Below are 14,390 nucleotides of genomic sequence, written 5' to 3' on the forward strand. Positions count from 1 at the left end.
TAGTGATTTTAAAGTTAGATGTGAAACTTGAAGGGCTTGGGAGTACAGGTAGCATTTTCATTTCTTTCGTAGGGTAAAAGAATGACATAGGCAGATAATGAGTGATACAGGAACTTGGCTGGGCAAGGTGACTCATGCTTGCAGGCCCAACACTTTGGGAGGCCACGGTGGCCTGATCACTTGAGGCCAGGAGTTTCAGACCAGTCTGGCCAACATAGTGAAACCCCATCTCTACTAAAAAAAAAAAAAAAAAAAAGCCAGATGTGGTGGTGCATGCCTATAATTCCAGTTACCAGGAGGGTGGGTGGGGGATCTCTTGAATCCAGGAGGCGGAGGTTGCAGTGACTGAGATCGCACCACTGCCCTTTAGCCTGGGTGACAGAGTGAGACTCTGTCTCAAAAAAAAAAAAAAAAAAAAAAAAAAAAATACAGGAAGTTAACAGTAGACTACATTCATAATGTTGAGCAGGATCTAATTTTCTCAACTGTGCAACAGTGGGTTGCTGGTAAAGAATGAAATATAGGGCTGGGCGTGGTGGCTCATGCCTGTAATCCCAGCACTTTGGGAGGTCGGGGTGAGCAGATCACTTGAGGCCAGGAGTTTGAGAGCAGCCTGGCCAACATGGTGGAACCCTATCTCTACTAAAACTACAAAAATTAGCCAGGTGTGGTGATAGGTGCCTGTAATCCCAGCTACTAGGGAGGCTGAGGCAGGAGAATCACTTGAACCTGGGAGGCGGAGGTTGCAGTGAGTTGAGGTTGCACCACCACACTCCAGCCTGGGCAACAGAGCAAGACTCCATCTCAAAAACAAAAAAAACAAACAAAAAAAAAACATACTTTGTGAAGACAAAAATAATCTATTTGTTAGGAGATTCACAAACCTCATCAAAAGTATAAATTTCTAGATTTAACTAAACCAGATGCTTAGTTAAATTTGAATTTTGAATATCAGACAAACAATGAATAATTTTTTTAGTATAATATGCCTCATACAATATTTGGTGTCCTTTTATCTGGTAACCCTGTAAGAGTATTTTCACCCAGTTCTCATTACTCTATATCATTCATAGGGATATTATAAGAACTTTACCAGATGCCTTGCTGACTTCTAGACTTATACCCCTAATTAGGTTGGCGCAAAAGCAATTGCAGTTTTGACATTAAAAGTGCAAAAAACTGGAATTACTGTTGTACCAACCTAATGGGAAACAAATTTGTTAGTTTTATAACATCTCATATATACTATACATTACTTAAATGAATGGTTTTATATGACACTTAGCTTGTGAATACTTTGATGCAGGTCAGAGTCTGGCAACATTTCCCAAACATATTCCATAAAACCATAGGGTCCAATAAATGGTCAAATGTATTTAAATGGTCAAATATATTTACAGAATAAACTGCCCTGTTAGTCGCAGTGCACATTAGGATATTAAAGGTACTGAAAGTCCTGCAGAAAAGGCCTGCATATACATATTTCCCCCAAATTTGCTTCTGTTTTGAGGCTCCATGCTCTCCGACTGATTATCTCCCTCTGGGATTCTCATCCTTACCTCATGTGACCAGCCTTACCGAATACTTTGACTCTGTCGTTGGGCCAGGTTCTGTACTGGCTGACTTTTGCATTTCCCTCTAGGGGCAAGGAATACAGAAACCTAAGATTTGGGCCCTGAAGAAACATTATTTCATAGTCTTCCTGAGGGTCTCACTGCTTATTCTCAGGTGTGTTAGCAAGCCAGAGCTGTTCAGGAGCCTTCTGAGGTTCCAGGGCCTGCTTGCACATGTGCCCAGCTTAGAAGAAATCCCATAATAGGACTCGTTCATTGTATTAGACATATTTTGTTGTCATGGTTTTTAAAGTACAGTACAACAATATTTGTATGGAAAAAACCATGTTTATCATAGGATGTAATTTGTGCATAATTTTCTAGATGGAGTCTAGAATACATCTTTTTCAAAGGTAAACTTAATGACATTTGTTTCATAAATACCATCATTCTTCACTGTCAGTCCTCTGTGAACACTCTAGCCTCTGACATTCAGTGAAGCAATAAAGAAATCAAACATGCCTACCTAACCTTTATGAAAATATTTAAAATTATGATTTAATTTTTAATCTCCCATGGCAGCAGTAAAATAAATGATATAAATCTCAACAGGACTGTCTACTTCACAATAACACTTAGGGTATGGCCTAAACAGGCAAGAATTCCTCTTAATCATAAACTGATGTGGCACAGGTCTGGGCAAAGGGAGGGTGGTAGATGTTGACATTTCGCATGTCATGGGGACCCAGAGCATAGAGAGTGGAGAGGCAGTTTTGAAATGCCCTGTGCTAACATTTTGGGTATAAATACAATGTCTTGTTCTTCCTTGCCACTGAATTTTTCTTTCTTGTGATTAAAACAAAACAAAAACCAAGAAAACTCAAAACACACAAAACAACCACCAGGCCAAAAAGAAGTGCAAAGATAAGGAAAAGCACGTATTTTTAACTTTTAAAAGGAAATGAAATAATCTGCTCAGTCTAAAAGGATGGGATTTAAGGTTTAGAGTCCATTGTGAAATCTCTTACACAATTAGCTAAGGTCTGCGGCACAAAGCCATGGATAAATTTAGGGATGCCAAATTAAATACAATGGTTTATTGAGTTAAAATGATACTAATATAATACACCGTAGATACAGTAACTATAGTTACTAGTTTCTCAATGTTTCCACAGTTTAAAGAGCAAACATAAGAAACTTCTATTAGGTTGGTGCAAAAACAATTGCGGTTTTGCTATTAAAGTGCGAAAAACTGCAATTACTGTTGCACCAACTGAATAGGAAACAAATTTGTTAGTTTTATAACATCCCATATATGCTATACATTACTCAAATGAATGGTTTTATATGACAGTTAGCTTGTGAATACTTTGCTGCAGGCCAGAGCCTGGCCCATAACTAGGTGCTTAGTACATGTATGTGAAATCCATGAATGTCCTATATATAATTATAGCTTTAAGACAATGTAATCAAATCTATGAACGGTTGTTCATCTGATCAAATTTTTCTGGAATCTCTGGCAACTCAGCTGAATTAGATTATGTCGACAGGGTTCATCAACCCTGGCACTATTGACATTTTGGGCCAGATAGTCCTTTGCTCTGGGTTCTAGCCTTATGCATTATAGAGTGTTTAACAGCATATCTGGCCTCTACCCACCAAGATGCTAATAGTACATCCTAACTGTGATGACCAAAAGTATCTCCAGACATTGTCAAATGTCCCTGTGGGAAGGAGAAAGTAAAACAGCTCCCAGTTAAAAATCACTGGGTTATAAATGCCCATCAGTGACAGAATGGATAAAGAAAATGTGGCACATATATACCATGGAATACTATGCAGCCATAAAATAGAATGAGATATCTTTTGTGGGAACATGAATGGAGCTGGAGGCTATTATCCTCAGCAAACTAACACAGGAACAGAAAACCAAATACCAATATGTCCTCACTTCTAAGTGGGAACTAAATGATGACAACTTATGAACACAAGAAGGAAACAACAAATGCTGGGGTCTACTTGAGGTTGGAAGGTGGGAGGAGGGAGAGGAGCAGAAAAGATAACTATTGGGTACTGGGCTTAATTCCTGAGTGATGAAATAATCTGTACAACCCTGTGACATGAGTTTACCTATGTAACCTTCCTATGTACCCCTGAACCTAAAATAAAAGTTAAAAAATAAACAAAAATCACTGGGTTAGAAGACAGTACAGGTTTAGGCCGAGAGTTCCCATGAGTTGACTCTAATCCTCTACAGATTACATGGTTCTGCCACAATTGCTTTGACAGATGGAATCCAAAGACTTTCATGACTGCAAGAGGTGGAGAATCAAGAAGACAGGCCAGGCTAAATGTCCATCAGTAGATGAATGGATAAACAAAGTGTAACACATCCATAAAATTGAATAATATTCATCCATAAAAAGGAATGAAGTAATGATACATGCTACAATGTGGATGAACCTTGAAAACATGCTACATGAAAAAAGCCAGACATTTCATTTATGTGAAATATTTAAAATAGATAAGTCTATCGAGATAGAAAGCAGTTTGCTGGTTGCCAAGGACTGGGAGAGGCGGAATGGGGAATACTGCTTAATGAATGTAGTGTTTCCTTTTGGCGTGATGGGAATGTTTTGGAACTACATAGAGATGGTGGTTGCACAACATTGTAAATGTTGTGTATGTAACATTTGTAAATGTTGTGTGTGTAATATACATTTACATGTATATTACGTTTATTTACAATGTAAATGTAAATGCCACTGAATTCTTCAGTTTAAAATTGTTAATTTTATGTTATACGAATTTCAACTTAATAAATTTAAACAAAAGAGAGGCCAGACAGACACAGCAGAGGCCCAACCTAAGGAGAACAAAGTGAATCATGGGAAGTAGAATTGCTATTTTTTAAAGCTATTTTATGGAGTGCTGAGGGTTCTGAGGAGCTTCACTGGGGCCATGGGGAAGGTGGAAAACAGATGGGGTCCCAGGTTCCCATCCTCTCTCTTGTTTTTATCAAGTAAGCTATCCCTTCTGATTATTGGAGACTTTTGAAGCTGAAAGCACAACTTCCTTCACAGGATTGTTCTAAAAATCCAATGAGATAATGTTTTAAAGTTGACTAGCACATAGAGAGTGTTCAATAAATAGTGGTGATTATTAGTTTTAGGTCTCTGCAGACAGATATCTTCCTCTCCTCTTGGATCCTCAACCCCCATGCAAAAACAGGCTAATTTGAGCTCTTTGCCAGCAATGCCTCCTCTCCTTTCACTGGGTAAATTAGAATCTACTCTTTTCATCAGATTTATATCAAAACCAATCATGCCTCTGACTATGGTATATAAAATAGGTTCACTTTTGGGGCCAGCTGAAGGTCAAACTTGATCATGACACCCAGTTTTACAATCACATGGCACAAGGCAATGACTAGTCAAAAGAAGTGCAGCCGGGCATGGTGGCTCACACCTGTAATTCAAGCACTTTGGGAGGCGGATCACTTGAGGTCTGGAGTTTGAGATCAGCCTGGTCAATACGGTGAAACTCCATCTCTACTAAAAATACAAAAATTAGCCTGACGTGGTGGTACATGCCTCTAAGCCTAGCTATTAGGGAAGCTGAGGCAGGAGAATCACTTGAACCCAGGAGGCGGAGGCTGCAGTGAGCCGAGATCGTGCCATTGCACTCCAGCCTGGGTGACAGAGCGAGACTCTGTCTCAAAAAACAATTAAAAGAAGTGCTTCAGTGTCCTGGACATGGGAGGGACATTTAAAGAAGTAAGCTGTTCCTCTTTTAGTGAGAATTTGAAAGGAACATGGAAACAAATGAAAAACCTAAATAGTTCAGGGTTAAAGCTTAGTACGCCCACTCTGCTTCTTTAAAATACAATCTTGATAACTCGTGACATGTTTCATAGAGGGAACTATGAGTATGTGTGAGTGTGTAAAGGGATGTGAAGAAATGTGCCTGTGAAGAGAGAAACATGAGTTGAAGGGGCTTTGAAATGGAATGCATCTTGAGTTATCTCAAATTCCACACTGGACTTAGGTGGCTCTTTCTGCTCTTATGAAAAACAAAACAAAAAGGCTTTGGAATGCATCTTCTCCATTAGTATTAGACCCAGTTATTTTATGTAAGTATGAAAGAGGCAAATGGGGTGCTTTGTTCTGGAAGTGGAATTATGTTTCTCCTTCTGATGCTGTCTTCCCAGCAGATTCAAGAGGCGTTAGGAGAGGTGAGTAGAATATTCGGTATACAGAATAACAAGCAATGTATACATGATCCATTGCTGCCCCTCAGACTTCCTCTTTCTTGGTCTTTCTCTAGTAGTATTGACAGGTGTTGGCTTCATATCACATCTAGAGAGAGATGGAGGGAACTGTGAACTGACTTTAAAGATCACCTAATGAAATATAATGCCTCTATTTTAGGAGAGCTAAAATTAAATACAGATGAGCATCTTTTATTTTTGATTTGAACATTACATTTCATTAGTAAATAGTGTAAGCTTTGTTATTCTTAGGAAGATGTGTCAGAGGGTCCTTTGGCACTTTCTCTCATGGCAAAGCACCAGCTCCTTTTGAGGGGAGGAGGGTGGTTCTTTGAGCTGGTCAACCTTGGGTGCTCTGCCTCCCTGCAGCCTGCCCGCTCCAGTGTAGTAGAGACTTCAGCTGGCTGCAAAATGTGGCCACCAGGGACATATGCTCTGGTATCTCTAAATAGACCAGAGATAAAGAAATCAGGACCTGGGCAAGGACTATCATATTCAAGCATACAGTAGGCATTGTGAGCACAGTAGAAGCATAAACGAAACTCTGACAAGGTTTCTTGTCTTGGGGAGTAGAGCAGAAGCCTCTACTTTTTCCAACAACTTTGCACTGTCAGATGCCTTAACAGTTCAGAGGCAGATCCCAGGAGGGAGAGGGCCAAACCCTGTGACTCTTCTCCAGTTCCAGGAAAATGAATAAGAATGAATGATTTTTCAGAAAGCAAGCCATGTGCAAAAGAGGGCTCTTGACCCCAAGACACAGCAAGGGGAGGGAGGAGGAAACAGATGTTTGAGTAACAGCAAAGGGATCTGGGAGGCTGTAATGCTGTGTCGATGATGTAATGCTCAATTGAAATGACTCCCAGAGATGCGTGGGCTGTCCCTTGCCCAGGGAGTGAAGAGGATTCCCATGCAGGTGCAGGTACCTGAATCCCAGACAGCAAGTCACAGATGAACTTGCGCTTGCTTCAATTTTCTTTGTCTCTGTTCCAGTCTGGGCCTTAGCTCCTAGATGCTGACTACTCGGGGGATAAAGACTGAAAAAGCTTTGAAATGTGATTCAGGAAGAGCCAAAAAACCAGGGCTAGAGAAGGAGTGGTGATAGAGCTGTGACAACATGTTTATATCTCTCCAAGCCTTATGCTTTCTTAGATTGCTTTCCTTGGACTGAAATCCTCATTGGATAAGACCCCAGAGCTTTTCTTTTCTATGAATTTCTTCTGGAAAATCCCAGCTGTGCATAGATCCTCCACAAGGTCTGGACTATACACTTATTCAACCCTGACTTCAGATGCCATGGAAGAAAAGAATACTTGTAGAAACCCTATCATTTCCTGCTTTAAACCTTCTGGTGGTCTACTAACATTTGTCCCCCCTAGATTCATCTTGTGCCTCCAGTTATTATTCTCTTAGCTCCCTGACTTTCTGTCAGTTCTAGAACACTCCAGGCTTTATCATACAGCAGGGATTTGGCACTAGCTCCTACTCCTCTTATTCAGTTCTCAGGGCCTTGCCAATGCCTAGTACATACCTGGAACCAAGGAAACACTGAGTGGGAGCAGACAGTAGTGGGGCAACTGTGTTTATTTTGGCTTATAGATGTTTGGTGGAGAGGTCAGGTTTGGTGATGGGGATGAAGATAAAGGGGGAGGAATTCTGTAGGTAAAAGCAACAAGTGTAGAGCAGAGTGAGAAGAAGAGGGACTGTGGGTGACCCTTGGGTTTCATCTGTTATCCATGGGGCAGAGCTGAAGCACATGGCTGGGCTCTAGTACTGGGACTTTACTGACAGGGGCCACTTTAACCTAAACCAAGGAGGAAAACACCAGGGCAAATTCATTTATTGTCATAATCTAAGAAAGCCAGATAGCAGCCCGTGGGATTGGTAGGGAGAATTTCACTTATACTTTCAGTCAAGAAGCTGATTATTGAACAATTGTCTCTTCATGGCTTATCTCTATCTGTGAGAGGGATATTTTCCCAAATTCCTTTCCACTCTTGGCTGGAAGTGATGCCTCTGTCACATGCTCACAGTACTAGGCGCTTCTCTCCATCAAGTCACTGATGTCAGTACTATGCTTGACAGGTGTGAGTCTGTCTTCCCCATTCATCTGTGAGATCAGTGAGGAAAGGAACCATATCACTAACAAGTGCCTAGAAAAGTGCTAGGGTTTGTTGTTGGATGAGTGAATGAAATGTTCCTTGATCATCAGTATGGCTGCCTCTTGCCTTACCATGCTCACTCACTCACTCATTTGCTCATTGATTAAACAAATATTTTTTGAGGAACTGTTATGTGTCAAGCCTTCTGCTAGGCGTTAAGGCTACAAAGGCAGAAAAAGACCCTTCTCTTCCCTCACAGTGCTCACTGTCCAGTGGAGGAGACAGCTAAGCTAACGGGTTATTGTAATGCAGTGTGGTGAGTGCTAACAGAAAGTAAAATATTCCCGGGGGCAAAGACAGTTATGGCATTGAAGAGTATGCCAGGCAAAGGAATAGCATAGGCAAAGGCTGGAGGCAAGACAACAGGTATCTTGAACAATTGAAAAAAATGTAGTTTAGCTAGAGTAGAAAATACATCTGAGGGTTGTAGATCTGCTGCCAGCCAGAACTTGTGGCTTTGGAAGTTACACATTTTGGGTCAGCCATCACCCAGGCAAGTGAGACAAGCACTCTGACCACTAGACTCATAGACTACATCTTCAAAGAGTCCATAGAGTCAATCCACCTGTCTTTCTGTCCACAACAACACAACAACAACACACACACCCACCTTACTATAAACAAAGTGAAAAAAAAATATTAGTATACAGACTATATTGAGAACTCTGTAAATCAAGAAGAAAAGGCAAGCAACCCAATAGAAGAATAGGGGGGGGGGAAAAAAGGAAATTCAGAGAGTAGAAACCAAATGGCCAATAAATAAAAGAAAAAAATGCTCCCCATTGCTAATCAAGGAAATACAAATGAACTAAGGGAGGACATTTTGTACCTCTCAGGCTGACAAAAATTAAAAGTTTGAAAGTACCAAGTGTTGGCTAGAAGGTAGAGCAAAGAGAGGTTTCTTTTATTGTTGGGTAGGATGTAAATTGGCTTTACACACTTGAGAGAGGAGCTTGACAATATCTAGTAAACTTGACAACATGTATACAATCCAGCTATTAACACTTCTTGGTATATATCTAGATATATTCCTGTACATATGGACAAGGATCATTCATTTGTCATTGTTTCTAATGGCAAAAAAAAAAAAATGAAAACAATCTAGGTGTCCATTAATAGGAATACGGATACACAAATAAGGTATATTCCTATAATAGATTTTATATAGTAGGTAAAAGGAGTGATATAGATCCATAGGCAGCAAAATGCCAGGTGAATAAAGCAAGTTGCAGTGTATGTACACTTTAAAACACACCTGAACTAAATTCTGTGTTGTTAATGGATACATATGAGTGCACTTAAAGTGCAGAAGGTATTTTGAAATAATGCACACAAAATTCACAATGGTTATTGCCTTTGAGGAGTGGGAAAGATAATGGGTTTGAGAGTGGGTCCAAGATGATCTGACTTTATCTATAAGGTTTCTGTCTTTCATATATGAAGAGTAGTATGTTGATAAATATTTAACAACTGGTCCTCCAGGAATTTTAAAATAAAAAACACTGATTCATAGCATTTGAGGATTTCTGTGTTGAATACTCCCACTGTGGCTGATTTTAAGCTACCAAAGGTTTAGCAACCAGTTTGCATAATTCCTGAAAATTTAACACACAGTTCTCAAGAACAAGTATGAGCTGGCGCAGCACAACGTTCTGTGTGTGCATATGTGTGTTGTATGTGTATAAAAACTTGAAGCATTGATGACAATATTAACAATCCTAAGTTTTGTATACTGGAAACAGAGGTATTTGGTATCTTAGTTTCTGAAGTTTTATGTGTATATTAGATTTCCTGGAAAAAAGGAGACAGTTCTATAAGAATCAGAGTAGGTAAAAATGTCTGACAGATTAAATTATAACTGGACATAGTGTAAAGCAGGGCTTTGTTCTGGATGCCCTTCTCTATATCTTCCATTTTAATAACTTAATACTCATTGAATATATTGAATAAACACAGTAAGTCAAGCATCTTCCTCTCTGCTGGTTACATGATTTTATGAACCAAGAGCAGCCTTTAGAAATAGCTAACTTTTATGATTGAATTAAAAAAACACTCAAAAGAAAAAATACCAGTTAAGAGAATGGTTTAAATAATTCCCTGGTATCTCAATACTTTTTTGACATGCTATTGGAATACGTTTCACTTCATTGATGCACCATAAAAACAATTGCTAGATTGTTTGTACAATGTATTTTTTAATGAGCCTCAAAGTCATAGAGCAGTGATGATACATAATCCTACTTTATATGTGCTATTACTACTTTCTGTTACCACAACTGAAAGAGGCTCAACTGTTATTGTGGAAGGAATGGAGCAGTTAAATGTAATAACAGGTTCCCCTGTTTCCCATTCATCTGTTATTTAGTGAGTGCCTAAAACGCATCTAGTTCCTCTGGCTTTAGAACAGTCCATTGAAGCATACACAATGAGGAAGCTATTCTTCCTTATTGATTTCATCTTTCATTTTGACTTCTGGAGATCAAAATGGGAAAACAGGAATTCAGAGAGAAATGCTTCAAAATGCCTCCTTTTTCCCACTTTCCTCAACCTCAAACATTCAGAAAATATTTTAGAAATAATATTATAATCAGAAATTAACTTTATAAATAATTATATATATAATATATATATTTATATATACATATATATATATATAACACATACATATATATAGTATGTAAAATTTATATATATGTAAATTTTTTGAGACAGGGTCTCACTCTATCACCCAGGCTGGAGTGCAGTGGCAAGATCTTGGCTCCCTGCAACCTCTGCCTCCCAGGTCCAAGCAATTTTCCTGCCTCAGCCTCGCGAATAGCTGGGATTACAGGCACACACCACCATGCCCTGCTCATTTTTTGTATTTTTAGTAGAGATGAGGTTTTGCCATGTTGGCCAGGCTGGTATTGAAATCCTGACCTCAAGTGATTCGCCCACCTAGGCCTCCCAAAGTGCTGAGATTATAGGCATGAGCCACCACGCCTGGCAAGTTTTATATATCTATATTATAAATGTATTTATATTAATAAAATATAAGTAAATTATATTTGTAATGTTACAAATTATATTTCTAAAAATTACAAAATAATGATTTATTTGTAGAATAAATTAGAATTTATGTTTTATAAACAAATAGCCCTGGAATAAATTGTATGGTAAGGTAATTTCTGCTTTGGAATTAGATATAAAGAAAATTATTAGTTGCTATAACAATTACATTCAATAAAAAGTCTTGTTATATTAAATATTTACATAAAATAAAAGTCAATCCTGCCCACAGAGAATTGCCACACATATGATGTACATTGTATGTTCTTGACTGTGTCTACCCCACAGAACACTTTTAATTTTTTTTTTTTTTTGAGACGGAGTCTCACTCTGTCACCCAGGGTGGAGTGCTATGGCGCAATCTCGGCTCACTGCAACCTCCACCTCCTGGCTCAAGCGATTCTCCTGCTTCAGCCTCCCGAATAACTGGGACTACAGGTGTGTGCCACCACGACCGGCTAATTTTTTATATTTTTAGTAGAGACAGGGTTTCAGCATGTTGGCCAGGCTGGTCTTGACTCCTGACCTCAGACGATCTGCCTGCCTTGGCCCCACAAAGTGCTGGGATTACAGGTGTGAGCACACTTTTTAGACAGACAATTTTCCCATAGAACCAGATCATTGTAAGTAAAGATTTATTCATATTCCTGACTAATCGAGATTCCAGTTCTCACTTAGCACAAGACCCTGAAAATGTTGTATTTTCTTATCTTTAATGTAGCCTGTGTGTTCTAATCTTCAAATTGTATAGTTGAGGGGGAACTGTTTTGAAGGCAATAATTTGCGATCTGTACCACTTATTTTTCATATTTTATTTTCTTTATTAAAAATGGTTCTCAGGATAGAAGTTATTTGTTCTTTGTAGGAAAAAGAAAAGTACATAAGAAATAAAGGAATTTTTGCTTTTTAAAGGAATTTTCACTTTTTGCATTTTACACTTCTATCCTCCTTAAATTTAATACTTTGAACTTCTATTACTTTTGTAATTAAAAACAGTAAAGAGCCTGGTGTGATTCTGTCCTGCGCAGCTGTTCTCTGGAGCAGTAGTTGTTTATCTCCACCCACCTCATTTCCCACCTAAATGCACGCTACCACCCCATGGAAGATTTGATGGACATGGACATGAGCCCACTGAGGCCCCAGAATTATCTTTTTAATTGTGAACTAAAGGTGGACAAAGATTATCACTTTAAATTTGAGAATGATGAAAATGAGCACCAGTTATCTTTAAGAACGGTCAGTTTAGGGGCTGGTGCAAAGGGCGACTTGCACATTGTTGAAGCAGAGCCAATGAATTATGAAGGCAGTCCAATTAAAGTAACACTGGCAACTTTGAAAATGTCTGTACAGTCAATGGTTTCCATTGGGGGCTTTGAAATAACACCACCACTGGTCTTATGGTTGAATTGTGGTTCAGGGCCAGTGCATATTAGTGGACAGCACTTAGTAGCTGTGGAGGAAAATGCAGAGTCAGAAGACGAAGTGAAGGAAGATGTGAAACTCTTAAGTATATCTGGAAAGTGATCTGTCCCTAGAGGTGGTAGCAAGTTTCCACAGAAAAAAAGTAAAACTTGCTGCTGCTGATGAAGAAGAAGATGATGATAATGAAGAAGATGGTGATGATTTTGATGATCAGGAAACTGAAGAAAAAGCACCAGTGAAGAAATCTATAACGAGCTACTCCAGCCAAAATACACAAAAGTCAAACCAGAATGGAAAAGACTGAAAACCATCAACACCAAGATCAAAAGGACAAGAATCCTTCAAAAAACAGAAAAAATCTCCTAAAACACCAAAAAGACCTAGTTCTGTTGAAGACATTAAAGCAAAAATGCAAGCAAGTACAGAAAAAGGTGGTTCTCTTCCCAAGTGGAAGCCAAATTCATCAATTATGTGAAGAATTGCTTCCAGATGACTGACTAGGAGGCTAGTCAAGATCTCTGGCAGTGGTGGAAGTCTCTTGAAGAAAATAGTTTAAACAATTTATTAAAAATTTTCCGTCTTATTTCATTTCTGTAACAGTTGATATCTGGCTATCCTTTTTATAATGCAGAGTGAGAACTTTCCCTACTGTGTTTGATAAATGTTGTCCAGGTTCCATTGCCAAGAATGTGTTGTCCAAAATGCCTGTTAGTTTTAAAGATGGAACTCGGCCCTTTGCTTGGTTTTATGTATGGAATGTTATGATAGGACATAGTAGTTAGCGGTGGTCAGACATGGAAATGGTGGGGAAACAAAAATATACATGTAAAATAAAACTTAGTATTTTAATAAAGTAAAAACAAAACCAAAAAAACAGTAAAGGAGGCTTGGCATGGTGGCTCATGCCTGTAATCTCAGTGCTTTGGGAGACTGAGACTGAGACAGGAGGATTGCTTGAGGCCAGGAGTTCAAGACAAGCCTGGGCAACATAGCAAGATCTGTCTCTAAAAAAAAAAAAAATAGCCAGGCATGGTGGCACGTGCCTGTAGTCTCAGCTAGTAAGGAGGTTGAGACAGGAGCATCACGTGAGCCCAGGAGTTCATGGCTACAGTGAGCTATGATTACACCATTGCACTCCAGCCTGGGCAACAGAGTGAGACCCCATCACTAAACAAAAACAACAACCACAGCAACAACAAAAACTAGTAAAGAAAAACATATATTTTAATATTCTTTCACTAGGTAATAAATAATGACCAAAGATGAGTCATTAGACTTTGTAACAAAATAAAGTTAAAAAAATTGTTTCATTGGTATAAAAACAACAAAAATAATGCACTATCAACACCCAGGAATTAGCATCCTTAACTTTTAATGTATTTTCCTTTCAATCATTTATGTATACCTAACATATATATTATATAATATATTCACGGTCTTAATCTTCACTGTGTATTAAAATCACAAGGGAATGTTTTTAAAAAGTACTAGTGCTAGGATCCTATACCCAGACCATTTTAATCAGAATCTCTGGATGTGAGATCCAGGCATGGTTACTTTTAGAAGTTCCCCAGGTGATTTTAGTGTGCAGTTTCAGTTGAGTACTACTGTAATGTATCTATATGTTGCATCATTTTGAATTTTTGGGTTGCAAGGAACAGAATCACTAATAAAAGTGGTTTTAAAAATAAAAGATTGTTTTTTTGGTTACTGTTACTTGAAAAGTCTAGAGGCAATGAAGCCTTCTGGCACTGTGTGATTAGGACTCCAGCTAAGTTTCTCTGAAATTCTCTTGACAGGTCTCCTTAATGTGCCAGCATCCCTGGTGGTTCAAATCTAGAGGGAAAAAGGAACATAGGTTCCTGTGACTCAGAAACTTTGAATGAAAGTCAGTAAGTTTCACTCTGATTGAACCAATATGAACTAAAAACTGTGGCC

General features: G+C 38.7%; 1 pseudogene; it reads left to right on the forward strand.

Moving 5' to 3' along the window:
* Window positions 1-12,098: 12,098 nt before the first annotated feature.
* LOC117078024 lies at window positions 12,099-13,155 on the forward strand (annotated as a pseudogene).
* Window positions 13,156-14,390: the final 1,235 nt, after the last annotated feature.

The sequence above is a fragment of the Trachypithecus francoisi genome, unplaced genomic scaffold (assembly GCF_009764315.1).
Source record: "Trachypithecus francoisi isolate TF-2019V2 unplaced genomic scaffold, Tfra_2.0 Lachesis_group6, whole genome shotgun sequence".
Classification (NCBI taxonomy): Eukaryota; Metazoa; Chordata; class Mammalia; order Primates; family Cercopithecidae; genus Trachypithecus; species Trachypithecus francoisi.